General features: G+C 42.6%; 1 long non-coding RNA gene and 3 other non-coding genes across 5 annotated transcripts; 1 reads left to right on the forward strand and 3 right to left on the reverse strand.

Moving 5' to 3' along the window:
* Positions 1-1,242: 1,242 nt before the first annotated feature.
* Positions 1,243-1,314, reverse strand: trnac-gca. Its single transcript has one exon. It is a non-coding gene; the product is annotated as a tRNA-Cys (tRNA).
* Positions 1,315-4,659: 3,345 nt separating this feature from the next.
* LOC105945242 lies at positions 4,660-21,499 on the reverse strand. 2 transcript variants are annotated; one of them, XR_004220705.1, is made up of 5 exons: positions 21,380-21,499; positions 18,157-18,209; positions 13,838-13,953; positions 8,591-8,643; positions 4,660-4,740 (listed from the first exon to the last, which is right to left on the reverse strand). It is a non-coding gene; the product is annotated as an uncharacterized LOC105945242 (long non-coding RNA). The 2 variants fall into 2 exon arrangements; XR_004220704.1 differs by lacking the exon at positions 21,380-21,499 and adding an exon at positions 19,148-19,197.
* On the reverse strand, positions 10,363-10,434 carry trnac-gca. Its single transcript has one exon. It is a non-coding gene; the product is annotated as a tRNA-Cys (tRNA).
* Positions 21,500-21,575: 76 nt separating the features above from the next.
* On the forward strand, positions 21,576-21,647 carry trnac-gca. The gene has a single exon. It is a non-coding gene; the product is annotated as a tRNA-Cys (tRNA).
* Positions 21,648-22,233: the final 586 nt, after the last annotated feature.

The following is a 22,233-nucleotide window of genomic DNA, read 5'->3' on the forward strand; positions in this document are numbered from 1 at the left end:
AGAGTATGGCATACACAGGCAGCATAGGGCAGACAGAGCATGGCACACACAGGCAGGGTAGGGCAGGCAGAGTATGGCACACACAGGCATCATAGGGAAGGCAGAGCATGGCACACACAGGCAGGGTAGGACAGGCAGAGTATGGCACACACAGGCAGCTAAGGGCAGGCAGAGCATGGCACACACAGGCAGCTAAGGGCAGGCAGAGCATGGCACACACAGGCAGCTAAGGGCAGGCAGAGCATGGCACACACAGACAGCTAAGGGCAAGCAGAGTATGGCAGACATAGGCAGCATAGGGCAGGCAGGGTATGGCACACACAGGCAGGCAGGGGTGGGCCAAGCCGACTGGGTGCCCTAGGAAACCTGGTTGGCCACCTCGCCCCCAGACCCCTGCCCCCCGTGTGCTTTCACACATGCACAGTCGCAGGGGGCGGGGGGGGTGGTTCGCGACACGATACATCATTGCCCTCACCGCATGACAAGCGGCGGGGGCAATGACTAAAGAGACTGGACTAGGGTTAGACAGGAGAGGCTCCTGCCTGGCACCCCCCAATCATTGCACCCTAGGCAGCTGCCTCTTCTGCCTACCCCTAGTTCAGGGTAGGGCAGGCAGGGTATGGCACACACAGGCAGATTAGGGCAGGCAGAATATTGCACACACTGGCAGAGTAGGGCAGGCAGACAAAGCATGTCACGCACAGGCAGCCAAGGGCTGGCAAAGTATGGCACACACAGGAAGCTAAGGGCTGGCAAAGTATTGGCACACACAGGCAGCATAGGACAGGTAGAGTAATGCACACACAGGCAGCATAGGGCAGGCAGAGTATGGCACACACAGGCAGCATAGGGCAGGCAGAGTACTGCCTGTGTGTGTCATACTCTACCTGCCCTATGCTGCCTGTGTGTGCCATACTCTGCCTGCCCTATGCTGCCTGAGCTATACCCCCACATTTTGACATATTGATCCTTTAGCGAAGTTATTTTTATGACAGACAATTCACTGTATTAGATTATTATTTTGTAAAGCAAATTTATATATTTTGTGTGACATAAGGATGAGAAGGGAGCACCTTTATTTGAAACAGGGACCTCTTGATCCGCAGTCAAATGGTCTACCAATGAGCTATGCCCTCACATTTTGGTTGTTTAGCGAAGTCATTTTTACGTCAGACAAGTCGCTCTAATTGATTACGACTTTGTAAGATTGATTTATATATTCGGCATAATGTAATAACGGGAAGGGGGCACCCGGATTTGAACCAGGGACCTCTTGATCTGCAGTCAAATGCTCTACCACTGAGCTATACCCCCACGATATGACCCTTTGGCAAAGTCATTTTTACAACAGACAATTCGCTCTAATTGATTGTTATTTTGTAACGTTGATTTATAGATTTTGTGCAACATAAGGATGGGAAGGGGGCACCCGGATTTGAAAATGCGACCTCTTGATCTGCAGTCAAATGCTCTACCACTGAACTTTATTATAATATGCAAGTGTTAATGGGTAATGTGACAGAAATTACATCACTAAGCTACGATTATAACTGATGACATCACTAAGCACCGTTTATGAGGGTATCACTTCCTGGATGCATTAAGGCTTTTGGCCCAAAACAGCTTTATGCATCCAGGAAGTGATACCCTTATAAACAGTGCTTAGTGATATTCTGCTTAGTGATAATCTGCTTTAATGCTTCAGTGGTACACAAAATAAACATTATTCAGAATTCCATTACGGGAAGGCCATCTCCCATAGACTCCATTATAAGCAAATAATCCTAATTTTTAAAAATTATTTCCTTTTTCTCTGTAATAATAAAACAGTACCTGTACTTGATCCCAACTAAGATATAATTACCCCTTATTGGGGGCAGAACAGCCCTATTGGGTTTATTTCATGGTTAAATTATTCCCTTTTCTCTGTAATAATAAAACAGTACCTGTACTTGATCCCAACTAAGATATAATTACCCCTTATTGGGGCAGAACAGCCCTATTGGGTTTATTTCATGGTTAAATTATTCCCCTTTTCTCTGTAATAATAAAACAGTACCTGTACTTGATCCCAACTAAGATATAATTACCCCTTATTGGGGCAGAACAGCCCTATTGGGTTTATTTAATGTATATGTGTTTTTACTATTGATCTAAATTATGGAAAGATCCCTTATCCGGAAAACCCCAGGTCTCGAGCATGGATAATGGGTCTAACACCTGTAAACAATGGGGCTGTGACAATAGTATTTTTTTCCCCAAAGCATAAAAAGTGAAACCTGGTTATTAGAGAGTAATTAAGAAATACTACGGCATGTTGTTTTAAAATAAAACGGTTTAACAGATTCTCCCTGTAATGGCCCTGTTGGTATATAAGTAATGATGTCATTATGACATCACAGCTGTTGGGCCCCCCACGTAGATTTATACTAATGAGTTCTGTTCAGCATGACATCACAATGGTTACCATGGCAACCTTATCAGCAGATCAGATGCTACCCTGTGAGTTCCCAGTCTCACAGCTGCCATTAGACAGTTAGATGCCGTTGGATACAGACCCCTCTCAGCAGCTGCATGGAAAGGTGAGATTTCGGAGCTTTAGTAGACACTAGGGGGCATTTATAGAGTTTGCCCGGCGCCTATATTATTCCCATATGGTTGTTTTGCCCTAAACGCTTAAATTCTGCCCTGCGCTGACTTTCCTTTTTTTTTGCGAATCACGGTGAAATGCGCAGAGATATTTGCAAATGGCCGGCCAATGAGATTGCAGTTTGCATGAGCGCGGGCGCCGTGCGCGTTAGTTACATACAAATATAGATCACAATTAAGGGGCACATTTACTAAGCAATTATGGGATAAAGTCGGATATTTTCTTACTTCTAAATAATTTCGAGATGTGGGTTTCACCAGAACTTGATCTTTTCGTTATTATTCCCAGAAAAATTTGAGTTTTTTCAAAAATAACTCCCATAATTCGTGATTTATTAATGTTTGGTTAACTTTTTTTTGTAAAATAAAAATTCGACAGGTTTAATCAGTCGAGTACCATTGAGCCCTATGGAGGCTCAGAATAGAACAGTCAGTGACAGTTAATCCTCTCATTGTTTTCAAGTTTCACTCAGCTTTAAAGGGGAACTTAATCCTCTCATTGTTTTCCGTTTCACTCAGCTTTAAAGGGCCGCCAACAGCCAATCACATTTCTTTAATTGATTTCAGTGGGGAAATTCTAACTGCTGCCATTCTCACACGTTTAATGCCAGTGTCCCCAAACTTTTCACAATTCGTCACTGGGGGACTAAGGTTAAAGGTTACAAATAGTGGGTGGAGCCACCAACGGCCAATCCATTTCCACCCATTACATTTCATTGGTTTATATTTAACCTGATGCCATTATTTAAGTATTAATTCCAGGGTTGTTAAACTTTTGCAGAGTTAGTCACTGGTACCTGCAGTTCCAGGTTAGAAAAAGTGGGTGGAGCCACAAAACTGCCAATTAGATGTTACTCATTGACTTTCATTGGGGAAATTAATTACTGCTGTTCAAACACTATTGAAATCCTGGGTTTTGACTATATAACTGTGGTCCAAGGTTAGAAAAACTGGGGTGGGGCCTAGAACTGCCAATCAGATGTCATTTAGCGACTTCACATTTTTTCAAACCAACATGAAGTTTGTTCTCAAATTTCCCTTTTAGTTCAAATTGTATGTGCTGCTGGCCCCTGACCTCTGTATTAGAGCATAAGCAGTCTCGCCCTGACCTCTGTATTAGAGCATAAGCAGTCTGGCCCTGACCTCTGTATTAGAACATAAGCAGTCTGGCCCTGACCTCTGTATTAGAGCATAAGCAGTCTGGCCCTGACCTCTGTATTAGAACATAAGCAGTCTGGCCCTGACCTCTGTATTAGAGCATAAGCAGTCTGGCCCTGACCTCTGTATTAGAACATAAGCAGTCTGGCCCTGACCTCTGTATTAGAACATAAGCAGTCTGGCCCTGACCTCTGTATTAGAGCATAAGCAGTCTGGCCCTGACCTCTGTATTAGAGCATAAGCAGTCTGGCCCTGACCTCTGTATTAGAACATAAGCAGTCTGGCCCTGACCTCTGTATTAGAACATAAGCAGTCTGGCCCTGACCTCTGTATTAGAACATAAGCAGTCTGGCCCTGACCTCTGTATTAGAACATAAGCAGTCTGGCCCTGACCTCTGTATTAGAACATAAGCAGTCTGGCCCTGACCTCTGTATTAGAACATAAGCAGTCTGGCCCTGACCTCTGTATTAGAACATAAGCAGTCTGGCCCTGACCTCTGTATTAGAAGACAAGCAGCCTGGCCCTGACCTCTGTATTAGAACATAAGCAGTCTGGCCCTGACCTCTGTATTAGAACATAAGCAGTCTGGCCCTGACCTCTGTATTAGAACATAAGCAGTCTGGCCCTGACCTCTGTATTAGAACATAAGCAGTGTAGTGTCTGTCCCACTGAGTGAGACATAGAACTCTTGACTTATAGCTTTTACACATAGATCTCCCAATGTGCCATTTTGTATTATGTGCCCAACTGTTGTTCCCATTTGCACTAGTGTACAATTCAGTAGTCCATACAAAACATTCACTGACTGTCATTTACCTTGAAAGGAGGATCTGAAGAATCTGCACCACATTTGCCCTCTTTGCCACTGGATTCTTTGGCAGGATTCCCCCTTTATGGAGGACAGACAGCAGCGCCCGATCACTCAGATCACTCTGCAAAGGAGAGGATATCACAGTCTTTCCGGGGTGCAAAGCCAGACTTTACAATACAGGGTGCCCCCCCAACATGTAACAGTGTTACAGCTTAGTATTCTGTGCTTCTCCGTTTCATATTCAGTAGTCTTTATTCTCATGCCCCTTTATTTACCCTTTCAGGCAAAATGTGCCTTTCTGTACCCCATACGCCCCTATGCTACATCATGGGCACCTTTTCATTGATGATTTAAAGGGAAAATCCTGTTTTCCAGGAAGCAAACTGTAACTCTACAGTCTCCTACATCACCAGTTGTGACTGGTTTTCCTTATTACTAACCAATATTTTTCCTAAGTTTTCCATAGACTTTGTATTTCAGTGTTACAGTGTAGGGGAAAATGAATTATTGATGGATTCCCAGAAGATACTTTGGCTACAAAGGCAACAGAGACTCCGCTGATCCCAGGATTCTGCAGCAAAAACCTTAGATGACAGACTATGAAGATTTTCATTCATCCAGGTGATGGTATATCTGGTATAAATACATCTAAAGCAACTGGACTTGTTAAGTAATCATTGAAGATCTATCTTTCTATCTTTCCTCTTCTAAGATTAGAAGAGGAAAGATAGATCTTCAATGATTACTTAACAAGTCCAGTTGCTTTAGATTTATTTATACTAGATATACTTAGATGATAGAGGATATTACTGAAGCCAGACTTTACAATACAGTAACATAGTTGTCTCCCTCACTTTCTAATTCTATGCTTCTTCTTCTCCCCACTTTCTAATTCTATGCTTCTTCTTCTCCCCACTTTCTAATTCTATGCTTCTTCTTCTCCCCACTTTCTAATTCTATGCTTCTTCTTCTCCCCACTTTCTAATTCTATGCTTCTTCTTCTCCCCACTCTGTAATTCTATGCTTCTTCTTCTCCCCACTCTGTAATTCTATGTTTCTTCTTCTCCCCACTCTATAATTCTATGCTTCTTCTTCTCCCCACTCTATAATTCTATGCTTCTTCTTCTCCCCACTCTGTAATTCTATGCTTCTTCTTCTCCCCACTCTGTAATTCTATGCTTCTTCTTCTCCCCACTCTATAATTCTATGCTTCTTCTTCTCCCCACTCTGTAATTCTATGCTTCTTCTTCTCCCCACTCTGTAATTCTATGCTTCTTCTTCTCCCCACTCTGTAATTCTATGCTTCTTCTTCTCCCCACTCTGTAATTCTATGCTTCTTCTTCTCCCCACTCTTTAATTCTATGCTTCTTCTTCTCCCCACTCTATAATTCTATGCTTCTTCTTCTCCCCACTCTGTAATTCTATGCTTCTTCTTCTCCCCACTCTGTAATTCTATGCTTCTTCTTCTCCCCACTCTGTAATTCTATGCTTGTTCTTTTCTCCACTGCATAGTTCTTTAACTATTCTCCTCTTCCCACAGTGCAATTCTGTGCTTCTTCTCTTCCCCATTGCATTGATGATTTAAAGGGAACATTCTGTTTTTCGGGAAACAAATTGTAACTCTACTAAATCTACTTCAGAAATATGATCTTTATGTGTGTTGTGACTGGTTTTCCTTATTACTAACCATTATTTATCTTAAGTTTCCATAGACTTTGTATTTCAGTGTTACAGTGTAGCAGTGTAAAGTGCAGCAAAACCCTTAGATGGGAGAGTATATTACTGTCTTTCCGGAGTTTGAAGCCTGACTTTATTCAGGGTGCCCCTCCCAACATGCAAAGGGTGTTAACAGCTTAGCATTCGGTGCTCTTCCCATTTAATAGTTGTTTCCCTCACATTCGAATTCTATGCTTCTTCTCCTCCCCACTGCAGAACTTAATGCTTTTTCTCCTCCCCACTGTGTAATTCTATGCTCCTTTTCTTCCCCACTCTGTAATTCTATGCTCCATCTCTTCTCCACTCTGTAATTCTATGCTCCTTCTCTTCCTCACTGTGTAATTCTATGCTCCTTCTCTTCCTCACTGTGTAATTCTATGCTCCTTCTCTTCCTCACTCTGTAATTCTATGCTCCTTTTCTTCCCCACTCTGTAATTCTATGCTCCTTCTCTTCCTCACTGTGTAATTCTATGCTCCTTTTCTTCCCCACTCTGTAATTCTATGCTCCTTCTCTTCCTCACTGTGTAATTCTATGCTCCTTCTCTTACTCCCTGTGTAATTCTATGCTCCTTTTCTTCCCCACTCTGTTATTCTATGTTTCTTCTTCTTTTCTCCACTGCACAGTTCTTTAACTTTTCTCCTCTTTCCCAAAGTGCAATTCTGTGCTTCTTCTTTTCCCCATTGCAACTGCCTGCTTCATCTTTTCCCCACTGTGCATTACATAAATTCATACACACACACACCGTTTACTACATTCTACCCACTGATTCCTTTCATTACTGTTTAACACACACAAGCCAAAAGCTAAGCTCTTCGCTACTTGTCCCGTCTGTGTGCCCAGCTCGACTGTATTGTGGGGAAGAAGGCATACCCCTTTATGGAGGACAGACAGCAGTGCCCAACCACTCGGAGCATGGAGGCTGAGGAGTATCACTGCTTTATTGAGGGGTAAAGTCAGGCTGGCTGCTCTGTTGAGAGGTTAAGTTGGTTTTGCCACACAGTAATTCTCCCACTATCGGTTCCCAGAGAGAAGACTTGGATGATCCCAGGATTCTGCAATACAGGGTGCCCCCCCCAACATGCAAGGGTTGTTACCAGTTTAACATTCTGTTCTTCTTCTCTGTTTCATATTCAGTAGTCTTTATTCTCATGCCCCCTTTATTTGCTCTTTCAGCAAATTTGCCTTTCTGTACCCCATACGCCCCTATGCTATATCATGGGCACCTCCATTCATTGATGATTTAAAGGGAAAATCCTGTTTTTCGGGAAGCAAACTGTGACTCTACAGTCTACTACTTTGAACATCACAGCATGTATTTTCATAAATATGATCTTTAGTGTGACAGGCTATGAAAATGACAGCATTGGTCTGTTTTAACTGTGTTGTGACTGGTCTTCATTATTACTAACCAATATTTTTCTTTATTTTTCCATAGACTTTGTATTTCAGTGTTACAGTGTAGAAGAAAATGAATTACTGATGGGATTCCCAGAAGATACTTTGGCTACAAAGGTAACAGAGACTCCGCTGATCCCAGGATTCTGCAGCAAAACCCTTAGATGGGAGAAGATATTACTTTCCGGAGTTTGAAGCCTGACCTTACAATACAGGGTGCCCCTCCCAACATGCAAAGGGTGCTAACAGCTTAGCATTCGGTGCTCTTTACATTTAATAGTTGTCTTCCTCACTTTCTAATTCTATGCTTCTTCTCCTCCCCACTGCAAAACTTTATGCTATTTCTCCTCCCCACTGTTACTGTAATAAAGGCATTTTAAATAAGAATACAAGTGGTGCCGTTCTAGACTGTTCTTGCTTGGATTTACCGATGGGAAGTGGCCATTGGAGGACCTGCACTATTCTAAAACAAATTTAAGGTGCCATGCTGATAAAAGGCCACACATGGCCTGAAACGTTGCTATAATGCCCTAAGAAGTGTGCAATAAAGGCATTTTAAATAAGAATACAAGTGGTGCTGTTTCAGACTGTTCTTAAATGGAAGCATTTGTCTGGTGCTAGAGAGTCACTGCCCCGTGTGTGACAGTCAGAGCGATTTCCATTTAATAATATTAAGAGCAGTGAGAGCCAGACAGGAGCAATTGTTGTGCCACTGTTCCCACTGGAGGGCAGCAGCAGACTAAAACTGCAGCCGGAGTTACAGTAGTATTACCTTCCCAGAAACTCACGGGAAAAAATGGAAAAATGAACACATCAGGCACATTATTAGACAATATAGTAAATGGCTATATATACTCACCTATTAATGCAAGTATCCTGGGCTCTGGTTGGAACACAGGAGCGCCACAAGCCCTGCAGTATATTAAACAAAAGAGAGAGATCTGACTACATGCACAGTGAAATAATCAGTGAGAAGCCCGTCTTTATATTCTTTTATGCTTTATGCAGAGTTGTTGATATGTGATTATACAAAACCCATAGAAGCCCTGAACAGAATATTTACATTTGGTGCATCTCCCAACATAATACTAAGCATTATGCTTTACTTGCCCAGGCCTGAGGGCTGACATGGCCCAATGCACCTGTAGCCACTGCATCCCATTGCTGCCAATACATAATAATGTGATGTTTCCAGCTCACGTCCAGCCAACCTGAGCCATAAGTACATACTGTAAGAATGGGCAAATAGGGCTTACTGCCACTTTCACCTTGTATTCCAGTACACACCTGTGTGGCTTAATAGGGAAGCATAGGGAAGGCAGAGCATGGCACACACAGGCAGCTACGTGCAGGCAGAGTATGGCATACACAGGCAGCATAGGGCAGACAGAGCATGGCACACACAGGCAGGGTAGGGCAGGCAGAGTATGGCACACACAGGCATCATAGGGAAGGCAGAGCATGGCACACACAGGCAGGGTAGGACAGGCAGAGTATGGCACACACAGGCAGCTAAGGGCAGGCAGAGCATGGCACACACAGGCAGCTAAGGGCAGGCAGAGCATGGCACACACAGGCAGCTAAGGGCAGGCAGAGCATGGCACACACAGGCAGCTAAGGGCAGGCAGAGCATGGCACACACAGACAGCTAAGGGCAAGCAGAGTATGGCAGACATAGGCAGCATAGGGCAGGCAGGGTATGGCACACACAGGCAGGCAGGGGTGGGCCAAGCCGACTGGGTGCCCTAGGAAACCTGGTTGGCCACCTCGCCCCCAGACCCCTGCCCCCCGTGTGCTTTCACACATGCACAGTCGCAGGGGGCGGGGGGGGGTGGTTCGCGACACGATACATCATTGCCCTCACCGCATGACAAGCGGCGGGGGCAATGACTAAAGAGACTGGACTAGGGTTAGACAGGAGAGGCTCCTGCCTGGCACCCCCCAATCATTGCACCCTAGGCAGCTGCCTCTTCTGCCTACCCCTAGTTCAGGGTAGGGCAGGCAGGGTATGGCACAAACAGGCAGATTAGGGCAGGCAGAATATTGCACACACTGGCAGAGTAGGGCAGGCAGACAGAGCATGTAACGCACAGGCAGCCAAGGGCTGGCAAAGTATGGCACACACAGGAAGCTAAGGGCTGGCAAAGTATTGGCACACACAGGCAGCATAGGACAGGTAGAGTAATGCACACACAGGCAGCATAGGGCAGGCAGAGTATGGCACACACAGGCAGCATAGGGCAGGCAGAGTACTGCCTGTGTGTGTCATACTCTACCTGCCCTATGCTGCCTGTGTGTGCCATACTCTGCCTGCCCTATGCTGCCTGAGCTATACCCCCACATTTTGACATATTGATCCTTTAGCGAAGTTATTTTTATGACAGACAATTCACTGTATTAGATTATTATTTTGTAAAGCAAATTTATATATTTTGTGTGACATAAGGATGAGAAGGGAGCACCTTTATTTGAAACAGGGACCTCTTGATCCGCAGTCAAATGGTCTACCAATGAGCTATGCCCTCACATTTTGGTTGTTTAGCGAAGTCATTTTTACGTCAGACAAGTCGCTCTAATTGATTACGACTTTGTAAGATTGATTTATATATTCGGCATAATGTAATAACGGGAAGGGGGCACCCGGATTTGAACCAGGGACCTCTTGATCTGCAGTCAAATGCTCTACCACTGAGCTATACCCCCACGATATGACCCTTTGGCAAAGTCATTTTTACAACAGACAATTCGCTCTAATTGATTGTTATTTTGTAACGTTGATTTATAGATTTTGTGCAACATAAGGATGGGAAGGGGGCACCCGGATTTGAAAATGCGACCTCTTGATCTGCAGTCAAATGCTCTACCACTGAACTTTATTATAATATGCAAGTGTTAATGGGTAATGTGACAGAAATTACATCACTAAGCTACGATTATAACTGATGACATCACTAAGCACCGTTTATGAGGGTATCACTTCCTGGATGCATTAAGGCTTTTGGCCCAAAACAGCTTTATGCATCCAGGAAGTGATACCCTTATAAACAGTGCTTAGTGATATTCTGCTTAGTGATAATCTGCTTTAATGCTTCAGTGGTACACAAAATAAACATTATTCAGAATTCCATTACGGGAAGGCCATCTCCCATAGACTCCATTATAAGCAAATAATCCTAATTTTTAAAAATTATTTCCTTTTTCTCTGTAATAATAAAACAGTACCTGTACTTGATCCCAACTAAGATATAATTACCCCTTATTGGGGCAGAACAGCCCTATTGGGTTTATTTAATGGTTAAATGATTCCCTTTTCTCTGTAATAATAAAACAGTACCTGTACTTGATCCCAACTAAGATATAATTACCCCTTATTGGGGCAGAACAGCCCTATTGGGTTTATTTAATGGTTAAATGATTCCCTTTTCTCTGTAATAATAAAACAGTACCTGTACTTGATCCCAACTAAGATATAATTACCCCTTATTGGGGCAGAACAGCCCTATTGGGTTTATTTAATGGTTAAATGATTCCCTTTTCTCTGTAATAATAAAACAGTACCTGTACTTGATCCCAACTAAGATATAATTACCCCTTATTGGGGGCAGAACAGCCCTATTGGGTTTATTTAATGGTTAAATGATTCCCTTTTCTCTGTAATAATAAAACAGTACCTGTACTTGATCCCAACTAAGATATAATTACCCCTTATTGGGGGCAGAACAGCCCTATTGGGTTTATTTCATGGTTAAATTATTCCCTTTTCTCTGTAATAATAAAACAGTACCTGTACTTGATCCCAACTAAGATATAATTACCCCTTATTGGGGCAGAACAGCCCTATTGGGTTTATTTAATGTATATGTGTTTTTACTATTGATCTAAATTATGGAAAGATCCCTTATCCGGAAAACCCCAGGTCTCGAGCATGGATAATGGGTCTAACACCTGTAAACAATGGGGCTGTGACAATAGTATTTTTTTCCCCAAAGCATAAAAAGTGAAACCTGGTTATTAGAGAGTAATTAAGAAATACTACGGCATGTTGTTTTAAAATAAAACGGTTTAACAGATTCTCCCTGTAATGGCCCTGTTGGTATATAAGTAATGATGTCATTATGACATCACAGCTGTTGGGCCCCCACGTAGATTTATACTAATGAGTTCTGTTCAGCATGACATCACAATGGTTACCATGGCAACCTTATCAGCAGATCAGATGCTACCCTGTGAGTTCCCAGTCTCACAGCTGCCATTAGACAGTTAGATGCCGTTGGATACAGACCCCTCTCAGCAGCTGCATGGAAAGGTGAGATTTCGGAGCTTTAGTAGACACTAGGGGGCATTTATAGAGTTTGCCCGGCGCCTATATTATTCCCATATGGTTGTTTTGCCCTAAACGCTTAAATTCTGCCCTGCGCTGACTTTCCTTTTTTTTGCGAATCACGGTGAAATGCGCAGAGATATTTGCAAATGGCCAGCCAATGAGATTGCAGTTTGCATGAGCGCGGGCGCCGTGCGCGTTAGTTACATACAAATATAGATTCACAATTAAGGGGCACATTTACTAAGCAATTATGGGATAAAGTCGGATATTTTCTTACTTCTAAATAATTTCGAGATGTGGGTTTTCACCAGAACTTGATCTTTTCGTTATTATTCCCAGAAAAATTTGAGTTTTTTCAAAAATAACTCCCATAATTCGTGATTTATTAATGTTTGGTTAACTTTTTTTTGTAAAATAAAAATTCGACAGGTTTAATCAGTCGAGTACCATTGAGCCCTATGGAGGCTCAGAATAGAACAGTCAGTGACAGTTAATCCTCTCATTGTTTTCAGTTTCACTCAGCTTTAAAGGGGAACTTAATCCTCTCATTGTTTTCCGTTTCACTCAGCTTTAAAGGGGCCGCCAACAGCCAATCACATTTCTTTAATTGATTTCAGTGGGGAAATTCTAACTGCTGCCATTCTCACACGTTTAATGCCAGTGTCCCCAAACTTTTCACAATTCGTCACTGGGGGACTAAGGTTAAAGGTTACAAATAGTGGGTGGAGCCACCAACGGCCAATCCATTTCCACCCATTACATTTCATTGGTTTATATTTAACCTGATGCCATTATTTAAGTATTAATTCCAGGGTTGTTAAACTTTGCAGAGTTAGTCACTGGGTACCTGCAGTTCCAGGTTAGAAAAAGTGGGTGGAGCCACAAACTGCCAATTAGATGTTACTCATTGACTTTCATTGGGGAAATTAATTACTGCTGTTCAAACACTATTAAATCCTGGGTTTTGACTATATAACTGTGGTCCAAGGTTAGAAAAACTGGGTGGGGCCTAGAACTGCCAATCAGATGTCATTTAGCGACTTCACGTTTTTCAAACCAACATGAAGTTTGTTCTCAAATTTCCCTTTTAGTTCAAATTGTATGTGCTGCTGGCCCTGACCTCTGTATTAGAGCATAAGCAGTCTGGCCCTGACCTCTGTATTAGAGCATAAGCAGTCTGGCCCTGACCTCTGTATTAGAGCATAAGCAGTCTGGCCCTGACCTCTGTATTAGAACATAAGCAGTCTGGCCCTGACCTCTGTATTAGAACATAAGCAGTCTGGCCCTGACCTCTGTATTAGAACATAAGCAGTCTGGCCCTGACCTCTGTATTAGAACATAAGCAGTCTGGCCCTGACCTCTGTATTAGAACATAAGCAGTCTGGCCCTGACCTCTGTATTAGAACATAAGCAGTCTGGCCCTGACCTCTGTATTAGAACATAAGCAGTCTGGCCCTGACCTCTGTATTAGAAGACAAGCAGCCTGGCCCTGACCTCTGTATTAGAACATAAGCAGTCTGGCCCTGACCTCTGTATTAGAACATAAGCAGTCTGGCCCTGACCTCTGTATTAGAACATAAGCAGTCTGGCCCTGACCTCTGTATTAGAACATAAGCAGTGTAGTGTCTGTCCCACTGAGTGAGACATAGAACTCTTGACTTATAGCTTTTACACATAGATCTCCCAATGTGCCATTTTGTATTATGTGCCCAACTGTTGTTCCCATTTGCACTAGTGTACAATTCAGTAGTCCATACAAAACATTCACTGACTGTCATTTACCTTGAAAGGAGGATCTGAAGAATCTGCACCACGTTTGCCCTCTTTGCCACTGGATTCTTTGGCAGGATTCCCCCTTTATGGAGGACAGACAGCAGCGCCCGATCACTCAGATCACTCTGCAAAGGAGAGGATATCACAGTCTTTCCGGAGTGCAAAGCCAGACTTTACAATACAGGGTGCCCCCCCCAACATGTAACGGTGTTACAGCTTAGTATTCTGTGCTTCTCCGTTTCATATTCAGTAGTCTTTATTCTCATGCCCCCTTTATTTACCCTTTCAGGCAAAATGTGCCTTTCTGTACCCCATACGCCCCTATGCTACATCATGGGCACCTTTTCATTGATGATTTAAAGGGAAAATCCTGTTTTCCAGGAAGCAAACTGTAACTCTACAGTCTCCTACATCACCAGTTGTGACTGGTTTTCCTTATTACTAACCAATATTTTTCCTAAGTTTTCCATAGACTTTGTATTTCAGTGTTACAGTGTAGGGGAAAATGAATTATTGATGGATTCCCAGAAGATACTTTGGCTACAAAGGCAACAGAGACTCCGCTGATCCCAGGATTCTGCAGCAAAAACCTTAGATGACAGACTATGAAGATTTTCATTCATCCAGGTGATGGTATATCTGGTATAAATACATCTAAAGCAACTGGACTTGTTAAGTAATCATTGAAGATCTATCTTTCTATCTTTCCTCTTCTAAGATTAGAAGAGGAAAGATAGATCTTCAATGATTACTTAACAAGTCCAGTTGCTTTAGATTTATTTATACTAGATATACTTAGATGATAGAGGATATTACTGAAGCCAGACTTTACAATACAGTAAAATAGTTGTCTCCCTCACTTTCTAATTCTATGCTTCTTCTTCTCCCCACTTTCTAATTCTATGCTTCTTCTTCTCCCTCACTTTCTAATTCTATGCTTCTTCTTCTCCCCACTCTATAATTCTATGCTTCTTCTTCTCCCCACTCTGTAATTCTATGCTTCTTCTTCTCCCCACTCTGTAATTCTATGCTTCTTCTTCTCCCCACTCTGTAATTCTATGCTTCTTCTTCTCCCCACTCTGTAATTCTATGCTTCTTCTTCTCCCCACTCTGTAATTCTATGCTTCTTCTTCTCCCCACTCTGTAATTCTATGCTTCTTCTTCTCCCCACTCTGTAATTCTATGCTTCTTCTTCTCCCTCACTTTCTAATTCTATGCTTCTTCTTCTCCCCACTCTATAATTCTATGCTTCTTCTTCTCCCCACTCTGTAATTCTATGCTTCTTCTTCTCCCCACTCTGTAATTCTATGCTTCTTCTTCTCCCCACTCTGTAATTCTATGCTTCTTCTTCTCCCCACTCTGTAATTATATGCTTCTTCTTCTCCCCACTCTGTAATTCTATGCTTCTTCTTCTCCCCACTCTATAATTCTATGCTTCTTCTTCTCCCCACTCTGTAATTCTATGCTTCTTCTTCTCCCCACTCTGTAATTCTATGCTTCTTCTTCTCCCCACTCTGTAATTCTATGCTTCTTCTTCTCCCCACTCTATAATTCTATGCTTCTTCTTCTCCCCACTCTATAATTCTATGCTTCTTCTTCTCCCCACTTTGTAATTCTATGCTTCTTCTTCTCCCCACTCTGTAATTCTATGCTTCTTCTTCTCCCCACTCTATAATTCTATGCTTCTTCTTCTCCCCACTCTGTAATTCTATGCTTCTTCTTTTCCCCACTCTATAATTCTATGCTTCTTCTTCTCCCCACTCTGTAACTCTATGCTTGTTCTTTTCTCCACTGCACAGTTCTTTAACTATTCTCCTCTTCCCCACAGTACAATTCTGTGCTTCTTCTCTTCCCCATTGCATTGATGATTTAAAGGGAACATTCTGTTTTTCGGGAAACAAATTGTAACTCTACTAAATCTACTTCAGAAATATGATCTTTATGTGTGTTGTGACTGGTTTTCCTTATTACTAACCATTATTTATCTTAAGTTTCCATAGACTTTCTATTTCAGTGTTACAGTGTAGCAGTGTAAAGTGCAGCAAAACCCTTAGATGGGAGAGTATATTACTGTCTTTCCGGAGTTTGAAGCCTGACTTTATTCAGGGTGCCCCTCCCAACATGCAAAGGGTTTTAACAGCTTAGCATTCGGTGCTCTTCCCATTTAATAGTTGTTTCCCTTACATTCGAATTCTATGCTTCTTCTCCTCCCCACTGCAGAACTTAATGCTTTTTCTCCTCCCCACTGTGTAATTCTATGCTCCTTTTCTTCCCCACTCTGTAATTCTATGCTCCATCTCTTCTCCACTCTGTAATTCTATGCTCCTTCTCTTCCTCACTCTGTAATTCTATGCTCCTTCTCTTCCTCACTGTGTAATTCTATGCTCCTTCTCTTCCTCACTGTGTAATTCTATGCTCCTTCTCTTCCCCACTCTGTAATTCTATGCTCCATCTCTTCTCCACTCTGTAATTCTATGCTCCTTCTCTTCCTCACTGTGTAATTCTATGCTCCTTCTCTTCCTCACTGTGTAATTCTATGCTCCTTTTCTTCCCCACTCTGTAATTCTATGCTCCTTCTCTTCCTCACTGTGTAATTCTATGCTCCTTCTCTTACTCCCTTTGTAATTCTATGCTCCTTTTCTTCCCCACTCTGTAATTCTATGCTCCATCTCTTCTCCACTCTGTAATTCTATGCTTCTTCTTCTTTTCTCCACTGCACAGTTCTTTAACTTTTCTCCTCTTTCCCAAAGTGCAATTCTGTGCTTCTTCTTTTCCCCATTGCAACTGCCTGCTTCATCTTTTCCCCACTGTGCATTACATAAATTCATACACACACACCATTTACTACATTCTACCCACTGATTCCTTTCATTACTGTTTAACACACACAAGCCAAAAGCTAAGCTCTTCGCTACTTGTCCCGTCTGTGTGCCCAGCTCGACTGTATTGTGGGGAAGAAGGCATACCCCTTTATGGAGGACAGACAGCAGTGCCCAACCACTCGGAGCATGGAGGCTGAGGAGTATCACTGCTCTATTGAGGGGTAAAGTCAGGCTGGCTGCTCTGTTGAGAGGTTAAGTTGGTTTTGCCACACAGTAATTCTCCCACTATCGGTTCCCAGAGAGAAGACTTGGATGATCCCAGGATTCTGCAATACAGGGTGCCCCCCCCAACATGCAAGGGTTGTTACCAGTTTAACATTCTGTTCTTCTTTTCTGTTTCATATTCAGTAGTGTTTATTCTCATGCCCCCTTTATTTGCTCTTTCAGCAAATTTGCCTTTCTGTACCCCATACGCCCCTATGCTATATCATGGGCACCTTCATTCATTGATGATTTAAAGGGAAAATCCTGTTTTTCGGGAAGCAAACTGTGACTCTACAGTCTACTACTTTGAACATCACAGCATGTATTTTCATAAATATGATCTTTAGTGTGACAGGCTATGAAACTGACAGCATTGGTCTGTTTTGACTGTGTTGCGACTGGTCTTCATTATTACTAACCAATATTTTTCTTTATTTTTCCATAGACTTTGTATTTCAGTGTTACAGTGTAGAAGAAAATGAATTACTGATGGGATTCCCAGAAGATACTTTGGCTACAAAGGTAACAGAGACTCCGCTGATCCCAGGATTCTGCAGCAAAACCCTTAGATGGGAGAAGATATTACTTTCCGGAGTTTGAAGCCTGACCTTACAATACAGGGTGCCCCTCCCAACATGCAAAGGGTGCTAACAGCTTAGCATTCGGTGCTCTTTACATTTAATAGTTGTCTTCCTCACTTTCTAATTCTATGCTTCTTCTCCTCCCCACTGCAAAACTTTATGCTATTTCTCCTCCCCACTGTTACTGTAATAAAGACATTTTAAATAAGAATACAAGTGGTGCCATTCTAGACTGTTCTTGCTTGGATTTACCGATGGGAAGTGGCCATTGGAGGACCTGCACTATTCTAAAACAAATTTAAGGTGCCATGCTGATAAAAGGCCACACATGGCCTGAAACGTTGCTATAATGCCCTAAGAAGTGTGCAATAAAGGCATTTTAAATAAGAATACAAGTGGTGCTGTTTCAGACTGTTCTTAAATGGAAGCATTTGTCTGGTGCTAGAGAGTAACTGCCCCCTATGTGCGACAGTCAGAGTGCTCTCTATTTAGTAACATTAAGAGCAGTGAGAGCAAGGCAGCAGAAATGGTTTTGCAGCTGTTCCCACTGGAGGGCAACAGCAGACTAAAACTGCAGCCTAAGCTAAACAATTAATACATAAAAGAATGAATGCACCAGGCACATTTGTAGACAATATAGTACATGGCTATATATACTCACCTATTAATCCAAGTAGCCTGGGCTCTGGTTGAAACGTGGGAGCACCACAAGCCCTGCAGTATATTAAACAAAAGAGAGAGATCTGACTACATGCACAGTGAAACAATCAGTGAGAAGCCCATCTTTGTAATTCTCTATGCTTTATGCAGAGTTGTTTATATGTGATTATAAAGGAAACTTGGAGCTCAGAAACCTACAGAAGCCCTGAACAAAATATTTACGTTTGCAGCACCCCCCAAGGTATTGGAACTATTGTATTGCCCAGTGGCAGAGCATTTAACTGCAGATCAGGAGGTCCCTGGTTTAAATCCAAGTACCCCCTTCCTGAGACTATATCATCATCAGCTTTAACCATTTAGTGGAAGAAATCATAACATCTGTGGATAAAAGTGCCAGGGCCAAAGATTGTAAATTTTACATGCTGCAGTAACTTTGGGAGGGGATCAGGTTTGCTTCCCTGCCCCTATTTAATGGGTGGGAAGGGAAGAGCAACAGCTGTGATGTGGAAACAACACACGTCACGTGAGCCCAATCACAACACAGCGAGCATGGTATAAGGGGGATGTAGGTAAAAGCTGGCTCTATAGCAGCCTGTCGGAAGATTACTTTAAAACAGCAGACCAGTAAGTTTTGCCAGATTGCTTTGTTTATGGATTACTAAAACCTAAATCTCTACTTTGCATTAGTATAAGCTTTATGTTTGCTTCATAAGCTTCAGTATAATTTATAAAGGCTGCTGCATGCCTGGATAGGCAATCTGTAGAATCTGGCAAATGGCAAGGTGCTGTCACATGGTTAGGATATTGGCATGAAATACACAACTATGCATTTTCACACCAATATCTGCTCCGTTTGTCTGCACAATGGCTGACACCATGCTGGTCAGTGCAGAGATACAGCAAAGCGCATAGACTTCTCTATGGATGCAGAGAAAATGTAGGCAGAGAGAAGCTGCCTCCTGTGACATTAGCCTTAGTGGGTCTCTGTGTACCTGAAATGGGTTCTGGGTTCTGGTTAAAATGCAGGAGAGCCACAAACCCTGCTATATATGAAAAGAGTGAGATTTGACTACATGCAAAGTGAAACAAAAGGGAATGTTTATAATGAAAAATGGACAAACAAGGCTTTACACTCTCTTTCCCAATATTTGGTTTCTGCTCATATTATCCAACACACCTGTTTGGCTTAACTATCTTAAGCTGGCCATAGACGCACCAGTAATATCGTACGAAACGATATTCGGTGCGTGTATGGCAAGTCGCGCGGCAACCGATATCGCAGGAGGCTGCTGATATCGGTCGACTCGCCGATCGAGCGGGTTGAAAGATTTTGATTGGGCGCCTTAGAAGGCGCCTGACCAAAATCTGCCTTCAGGGCTGAATCAGCAGAAGGAGGCAGAAATCCTATTGTTTCTGTCTCCATATCTGACGTTTCAACCCTGAACGTTAGTGGCGGATTGGAACGATCGAAAATCGTCACGTGTGTGGCCACATTTACACCTGCGCAAGGGGGTATAGCTCAGTGATGGAGCATTTGACTGCAGATCAAGAGGTCCCTGGTTCAAATCTGGGTCTCCCTAATATAATATTAAAAGAAATATATAATTCAAAATTATAGCTAAACAATATGGCTACAGTCTAATGACATATAGGAGATCATTGCTAAAGGCATTTGTGGATAATAAACCTAGCTATAGCAAGCAATGCTGTTCAGCAGCATCAAGGGCCAGCAAGAGTCTGTAATAGATTTACTGGAGGGGAGGGTAATTTTCCCCTTTACAAAGCACTGGCAGGGCCCCCTATAGAATATAATATACAGGGTTTGTTTTCTGTAGTTATAAGGGACATTAGTGAAATGGAGTCCAGAGAAAACTGACTAAACTAATATGGTTTGACTCGGGCATGGGGCTGTGATGGCATTAGACAAACCAATCTAAAACGAGGCGTAGGGCAGATATTTTCAGCAAGCGGAAAATCGCTTGCTGAAAATACTGCCTTACGCCTCCTACATGTGCCTGCACACAAATGAATGGAATGCGCTCTGGTGCAGGCGCATGTAGCGAAATACGTATAAATCTGCCAGACTTTCAAACTCTTGTGTTTTTATGCGTATTTCCGCTACATGAGGCTTCACCAGAGCGTATTCCATTCATTCATTCGGGTGCAGGCACATGTAGGAGGCATAGGGCGATATTTTCGGCAAGCGTTTTTCTGCTTGCCGAAAATATCCGCCCTATGCCTCGTCTGCCATTAGCCTTAGAGTAACCAGAATTGGGAGTTATGGGGTAAAGCAACATAGGCTATACACGACAATACAGATTGCTGAATTCTTCCTGCAACTGGGAAACTATGCTATGTGCCAACAACTCATGACAACTTATATAACCTGCTTATATTTTGTATTGTTTATTATGTTATTGTTGTAAAATAACAAAAATAAACCAAAAAAAAAACAAACTACTATGGGTTAGGAGATTTCTGTTGCAAAGGAAGCATTTGTCTGCTGCTAGAGAGTCACTGCCCCGTGTGTGACAGTCAGAGCGATTCCATTTAATAACATTAAGAGCAGTGAGAGCCAGACAGGAGCAATTGTTGTGCCGCTGTTCCCACTGGAGGGCAGCAGCAGACTAAAACCGCAGCCAAAGTTAGAAAAATCAGTACATATTAAATTCTTAATGCTTCCATCAAGCTGATTCCATACCTCTCAACATTTGAAAAATTGAAAAAGGGACAAAAATAAATTTTCGCATAGCACCGCAAAATTTTGTGACCACACTCATTTTTGGGACCACACCCCTTAAATACCAATCCCATTTCATTAAAAATTGGCAGGTTTTTTAAAGTTTGAACTCATTTCTGGGGGTTTTGGGGTCTTTTTATGTGTTATTACAGTTTTGCTAATGAAGGTGAAATTGTCCTTTAAGCTGCCAGTCTCAGTTCCCCCAAAGGACCTGTTTAGCTTGTTGGTTACAATTGTATCTAAGTGCAGGTGCAGCTTGTTAAGATTTCTGAGCTCTCTGACAAGCTACTTTTTAATTACGTTTGAGAAACATTGTACCTTTTTTAGCATTCAGTGCAGGAGATCAAAGGGAAATGAGGGATTTTTCAGTAAGAATCCGGGACTGCGGGTTGAGCTGTCAAAAGAGGGACTGTCCCGTGAAAATTGGGACAGTTGGGAGGTATGTGATTCATAGACAATAAAGTAAATGGGAATATTATATCACCTCTTAATGCAAGTAGCCCGGGCTCTGGCTGAAATGCAGCATCGCCACAAACCCTGCAACATATTAAAAAGAGAGTGAGATTTGACTACATGCAAAGTGAAACAAAAGGGAATGTTTATACTGAAAAATGGACAAACAAGGACTTACACTCGCTTTCCCAATGTTTGGTTTCACCTGTACAACCCACACATGTGCAGGGGGTATAGCTCAGGGGTAGAGCATTTGACTGCAGATCAAGAGGTCCCTGGTTCAAATCCGGGTGCCCCCTTCCCAACATTATATTAAAAGGAACATTGCTAAATTCATGCAATATGGTTACAGACAAACAACATATTAGAGGTAACTAACAAGGATAAAAACTGACCCAAAGCCTGTATGAAGAGAGACACTGCTGACAGCTGGCTAATAAAAAGCTCACCAAACACACACTTCCCAACATTTATTTTTTTTAAATTCAGTTCTACATACCTTATACTTACACAGGTAAGCCAGGGAAGCTAGAATTCTATTTGCCAATAATACCTAACAACTGAATCCGGGATGTGTCAGCCTTGCAGGGAATCTGTGTGCATTGCCTGAAAAACTTCTTGAGGAGGGTGGGTATATCTAGGTGGCGCATGTATCTGCAGTTCAAGAGGTCCCTCTGTCAAATCTAGGTGTCCCCCTCTTATCATCAGGTTTGCCACCCAGCTATTGGCAGTATTATAAATCTGCTGGTAAACTTGTAAGGGCTGCAACCCTACCTATAGACCCCTCCTTTGCAGACCTTTCTGTGGCAATCACCCCCTTTTAAGTAGAGATCCACCTCTGCCCTGCCCATTTTCCCTTCCCAGCCTGCCCATTTCCCCACCCCA

The sequence above is a fragment of the Xenopus tropicalis genome, chromosome 10 (genome assembly GCF_000004195.4).
Source record: "Xenopus tropicalis strain Nigerian chromosome 10, UCB_Xtro_10.0, whole genome shotgun sequence".
NCBI lineage: Eukaryota > Metazoa > Chordata > Amphibia > Anura > Pipidae > Xenopus > Xenopus tropicalis.